At 40.1% G+C, this 6537-nt stretch overlaps 1 non-coding gene across 1 annotated transcript; it reads left to right on the forward strand.

Annotated features, from left to right (window-relative positions):
* The first annotated feature begins 279 nt into the window (after window positions 1-279).
* Window positions 280-994, forward strand: LOC111771561 (uncharacterized). The gene is made up of 2 exons (XR_011435038.1): window positions 280-507; window positions 699-994. It is a non-coding gene; the product is annotated as an uncharacterized protein (transcript).
* The last annotated feature ends 5543 nt before the right edge of the window (window positions 995-6537 follow it).

The raw sequence follows: 6537 nt of genomic DNA on the forward strand, positions 1-6537 counted from the left end.
AACCACTGAATGGGGGTGGCCATGGGAAATTGCTTGGAAGAAACACCCTCTCCCTGCCGTGTGAGCCACAAGAACTGAACCAGAGGAGATGAGGAAGAGTGCCAGGTGAGTCTGGGAAGGCTCTTTATGGGGTGTTGAGGAAAATTCCTCTTTCTCTAACAGAGCATCTAGACTCTTCTACACCCCCCACCCCCTGCCCCGCCCCATGGATTTTCAAGAGTGGTGCTTTGTGATGTCAAGCCACCCCTGGGCTACCATTGGCTGAAGGAATTCCTTGCTAACCAATCAAAGCTGAAGGATGTGGCTCCTCATTGTCCTAGCAGGGTATATATAGGGAGGTCAGTAGCCCTTGAGAAGACTACAGTTTACAAGATGACTGAGATTCCTAAGAACCCAGAGGAGCCTAGCTCAGATACAGAAACAGGATGCACGGCACAAAAGCCTCTGACCACCAAATGGAGAAAGAATGGGCTCCCCTGGGAACCCACTGGCAAAGAAGCTGAAAGGGTCAGATTATCCCACTCAAGCGCCTTCTCTTCTTCCCCTTCAATCCTCTATCCAAGACTCTTACCCCACCCTTGCCTGGCACAAAACCCCTCTTAAATCCAAACCTATTCTCTTAAAGTCCCCCTTCCTATTACTTTCCATCCTCTTTGCCAAAACTAATGTTCTTTTGGGCTCTCTTGTTTCCCTACCAGATGCAGAACATCCTGGCGAAGGTAAAATTAGCCCTTCAGCAGAATGCAGACAAGCGCCAAACAGGGAAGAGATCAAACATAATAGTCTTTTATCACAGGGGGACTAAAAAAAAGAGTGAAAATCAACCAAAGAACGATGAAGAAAGCATGTAGGAGTCTCCCACTTCAAGTACTTCCCTGTGCCTACCAGGAACCTGAGACCTTTGTGGAGATCAAAACTAACACCAATGGTGACCTGTGTGGAGACAAAATGAAGTTCTCATGTTTTCATGATTAAAATAAAATTTTAAAAAGGAGATGTCTGTGTATCTCTGCATCTTCTCCAATGATGGGAAGGGAAGGGGCAGGTGTGTGAGAAGGGAGGGAGGTAAAATTCTGCAAATTTGGGGCCAAGCCAGTCCATAGTTAGCCAGACATTGGGAATAAGGACTAGGTGAAGACTGAGCACTGAAGACAAATTTCCTCCTTAACACTTTATCCCACTGGCAAGGAAGAAAAGAATTTGATGTTTCTGTGTGTGTTTGCGGGGGAAGGTGGCCAGATGGGGAGATGGGTGATGTGTGGGGGGTGGCAGTGAGTAATAATCTGATTCAATTTTTGATGTTTGACTATTGACAGCTTTTAGGCCTCATTCCTTCCTCTTCTCCTTCTTGCCCACATCTGGGCAAGCTGATAAAAACAGCCAGGGAGTTACTGAACATAAAATAGAAACAAACAGATGTGCTTAACTTTAGGATTAGAACTATTGCCTTGCTTAAATTCCCCATAGCCAGAGCACTCATTGCTCCAAAATATCCTCTAGTGCACACGGACCATCTAACCCAATGAGTAATAAAATTAAGAATTTGGCACTTATAATCAGCTTGTAAAAATGTGACCCTGTGGACTGTCCTCCCTCGGTAAAATAATAACACCTTCCAGCGCAGTTAAGAAAAAAATGTTCAATCTAAATGAAAACAGGGCTTCACAGATTGAAATCCATCATATAAGACCTATTTAGAGAAGGTGTAATTAGCCCCACTGCTTCTGCATTTAACGGCCAAATTTTACTTGTTCTTAAATCTGGAAAACGTGAACGGTGCCTCAGTGTGAATTTTTATACCTTTAATGTCATGATCCCACCTATTAGGGCTCTATATCTAATATTATTGAAATTACTAATTCCATCCAATAAGTAACTGGGAAATACTGTGCAGTCATAGCTAAGTATTTGGGTAACATGATCTATTCAGTGCCTATTTCAAAAGCCTCTTAGTTATAGTTAACCTTCACCTTAAAGGGACATAATACACGCTTACCTGGGTACTATGTGGGGTACCTCTCCACTCCTGTCATCTCACATACTCTTTGCAGGCAATATCTTAACCACATCTAGCTTTTTTTCAGGTTTACAATTATGACGTCTCATTGATGACATCCTCCTTTGAATAGATTCATATGACACATTTATTCAGGAAAGAAAAATATTCACAAAGGAGCTCACAAAAAGGGGATGGTCCATTACCTACACACATAGTACAAGGTCCTGCCACCCCAGTGAAGTTCTTGAAAATTATTTGGTAAACTGAGGGCTGCTCCAATCCTGACAGTGTCATGAAGCAGCTTTTAGCCTTCTTACTACCCATGTTGTTAAAACAAGCTGACGTTGTTGGACTCTGGAGGTAACATTCCTCATATACAAATTTTACTGAAGTCCATTCTTTCTGTTACTTGCAAACAGACTCACCTTGAATGGAACTCCCTGCAACAAAAGGCTCTAGAATCTGTCTAAACTGCCATAGAACAGGCCCTCCTGTTATGGTCTCCTATAGACTCCTTTACTGTAGGGGCTTTAGCTACCTTCTCTCATACTTCTTGGAGTCCCTGGACCATCCATGATGGCCATTAGTCGCCCATGGACTTCTGATACAAGGAACTGCCCTCCTTGACCCAATACTATATGCCATTAGTGTGGCAATTTGTGGCCACATACTGGACTTTCCTGGAATAGAGGCTCTCTCAGGTCCTGAATCTGTGACCCTCCGTATCCAGCTGGTCATTATGCCTTTGATCATGGAAGCAGCTCTCTGCAAGCTCAGCATGGCTAGTGAGGTCTCCTTGCTACAGGATGAAGGCAAATCTGGACCCTCTGCATACCCAGGAGAGGGTAACTTCCCCTGTGCTTGGTCAGTTGCCAGATGCCACGGTGCTAGAAGAGGTCATCTGTCTATTAGAACACTTGGACACTTGAGAAGCCCCTTAGGATTAACAGAGTGAATACCAAAGGGAGTTCATTCACTTAACAGGTGCTATCACTATCACGCCTAAGGGAGCTTGCTTGAGAGCTGCTGCTTTTCATCCCTTAACCAGGATGTTTCTGATAAAGGACAGCACCCAAGGGTCAGCTCAATTGGCTGAAGTTTAGACAGTCATCTTAGCACTGGATGTCTTGGCTGGCAGTTGACCTCTTCTGCATATATTTTACAGATCTTTTGGTCATTGCCAATAGTCTGACCATCTGGGTTGGGTGAAGGGGTGGTTAAAAATGTTGGTGGGGGGGCAGAGGTCAGCTGCTTTTGCCAGGGGGTGTGGGGAAATATTCTCTCAGGAGTTGATATTTGAATTGAGACCTAAATAGTGAGATAAAGTCAGCTGTGTGACGACTTTGATGAAGAGCAGTTTGGGTAGAAAGAATAGCAAGTAGCAATGCCATGAGGTAAGAACAAGAACAATGGGTTGAGGAACGGCAAAAGGGTGAATGTGACTGGAGTACAAGGAGAGGGGGCAGAGCAGAGACAGACGACTGAGACCGGAGAGGCTGGAAGAGATGAGGTCGCATAGGAACTTATAAGATAAGAACTTGGATTTTATTTTATATGCAATGGAGAGCCACTGGATGGTTTGATACGGGAGAGTTATGTAGTCTGATTTATGTTTTAGTAAGTTCACTGGATGTTGTGGACTATGTAGGACCAGAGGGATGACAGGCTGTTGCAACAATACAAATGTGAGATGATGGTGCCTGGGGCTAGGGTTGTAGCAGGGGGAATATAACTTAGTGTCTAGCAGAGCATTTTGGAGAATAGAATTTGAAGTTCAATCTCAGTTTACAGCTTGACCACCTAAAAGCTATTTGACCTCGAGTAAGTTTTGTAACCTCTGTAAGACTTAGTTTCTTCATCTATAAAATGGAAATGATGATGGTATGTATCTATGTCTTAGAGTCATTCTCAGACTGAATGAGGTAATTAATGTAAAACGGCTGACATTATATAAGACCCATAATAAGCATTTGATTAAATGGCTTCTGTTATTATCATCAAGAAACAAAATAAAATAAATGCTCTTTCTTGCTCCTTTCTCCCCCACTGCCTGAGACCTGGTGTGTCTTGTGTGAGCTGCTGTTAACCATGACTACTGAGCCCTTGTTTGATTTCCTTGGAGACGCAAGTATTTTTGGCACCTTTCCTCAATGGCCAGGCATTCTCGCACCTTTAGATACTTCATAATAAGTGTCTGTGTATGGCTTACGATTAATTTATACAATGAAGTGGTGGTAGTGGCTTCTCTCTTTCTCCCTAATGAATCATCGCTTGGAAACCTATCCTCTGCTCTCCAAACTTGTTCCACAACGTCCTAAATGAACAGCAACTCATGTTTCTTCCCTAACTACAAACATAACCTGCTGAGCTTTGACACTTGCTTCATTCCATTAAATGCAGTTTTGAGTTTTTCTTCCCTCAGAAAAAATCTGCTTGCATTTTTCGAAGCAGGTTCTCCTTTTATTACTTCCTGATCAGAACTCGTCCAAAGTCCCTTGTTCCCTTGATGCTTTTATTTTCATTTCTTGGTCTCTGATGTTTGCCCATATTTCCACATTATCATCATTTAGGACTATAAATAATAAGCTGTTTACTGCCTCCTCCACATCTTTGATGAATGAGTGAAATAGGACTAGGTGTTGTTTCCTTCTTCTTTGAAGGGATTGCTTTCCCTTCCGCACCTAGGGCTGGTGAGTGATGAAAGCTTACTCATTCTTCAAGGCTAGGGTAAACGGGGCTTCCTCTCTGAAGCCTCCCCACCACCAAGGCCAGCAGAGTCAGTTGCTCCTATTGTTCTTCAAATAATTACATTAAAGCAATTACTGCATCGTATTAGAATTAATCATTTACATATTTATCTCCCCAAATATACAATGTACAACAACAAGGAGCATATTTCACTCATCTTTGTAATCCCAGCCACCCTAACACAATATCATGGTGGCTGCTCAATCTATGTTTGATGAACGACTTAAGGAGTGAATGATCAAGTCATTCTATATATACTGGATCATTCTTTAACCTGTTCTATAATGTTTGCTTTAGAAAATCTTCAAGTTAAAATTTTATAACTTATTTAAATTTGAAAATTTTATTGTTAAGAATTCAAAACTTGAAGAACGTTTTAAAAAAACCTAAATGCTAAAAACGTAAAACACCCTGCAATATGCACAATTTTGGCAACTGTCTTTCTGTACATAGCTCTAAACATATATAAACACTTGTACATTTACATAAAGTAATTTTATATATATATTTTTTAATATTGAGAAAACATTTACCTCTGTAGGATTTTTGCATTTCATTATCCCCTCCTCCACTGGATAACTGGAGGATGTTAAAAGCCATCCAATGTTAAAAACCTGGCGTGCATCTTTCCATTTCATACATTTGACCATTTTCATACAATAATGTAACATGCATACATATACATACAAATGTATAAGGGCACTATTTTACTCTTTACTGCATCTTGTTTGTCTCACTTAGAAACACTTTATAGAAATTTTTTCCACATCATCTGATATAGTCTTAACACACTTTTTTAAGTAGCTATGTAAAATGTGATGGTTTAAATGGAAGACAGCTTATTAAACAATCCCTCTATTGACAATATTCAAGTTGATTCCAATTTTTTGCCACTACAAACGATGTTGCAATTAATCTGAATATATATCTGTATATATACATAATTTATTTTGTTCATATTCATTGTTATATATTTGTGCTTTTATTTCTATGGAATAGGGTGCCAGAACAGGAATTTCTAAACTGAAGTTTCTGTGAATTCTTAATTTTTTTTTTTTGAGGAAGTTTAGCGCTGAGCTAACATCTATGCCCATCTTTCTCTACTTTATGTATGGGATGCCTGCCACAACATGGCTTGATAAGCAGTGCAAACCTCTGTGCCTGGGATCCAAACTGGTGAATGCCGGGCTGCCAAAGCCGAGCACGCGAACATAACCACTGTGCCACTGGTCCAGCTCCTGTGAATTCTTTCCAGTAGATGTTTCCTGATTGAATTCCAAATAACTGTAATACTTCACATTTCCCTCAGCAAATATATGAGATAACAGATTAACCTCCACCACCCTCCAGCTATATGTGATAACATATTTAACATTCTTAAAGTGATATTCCCTTGTTTTAATTTCAGCATTCCTGAGTGTGAGGTTTCAGTAAGTTCATTTGTTTATTGGCAAGGTGGATTTCTTCCTCTGTGAACAGCCCTTCTGACCCTTTCTAAACACTTTCAATGTTTATTTTTCTTATTAATGTATAGAAATTTTTTATATGTTGGATATGAACCCTTTATCTGTAATTTGTGCCACAAAAATATTTTTCTCCATCATTTGTCTTTTGGTTTATTTATCTTTACTTTTGCCATATGATTATATTTTAAGTTTTAAGTACTCAAATATGTCAATCCTTCCTCTATAGTGTCTAGGTTTTCCAGGTTGAATGAAAAGTTTTATTGACTCCTAGGTTATACATAAATTTTCAAAATATATATATATATTTTGTTAGTTTTATTTTAA

This window comes from Equus caballus, chromosome X (genome assembly GCF_041296265.1).
Source record: "Equus caballus isolate H_3958 breed thoroughbred chromosome X, TB-T2T, whole genome shotgun sequence".
NCBI classification, from domain to species: Eukaryota; Metazoa; Chordata; class Mammalia; order Perissodactyla; family Equidae; genus Equus; species Equus caballus.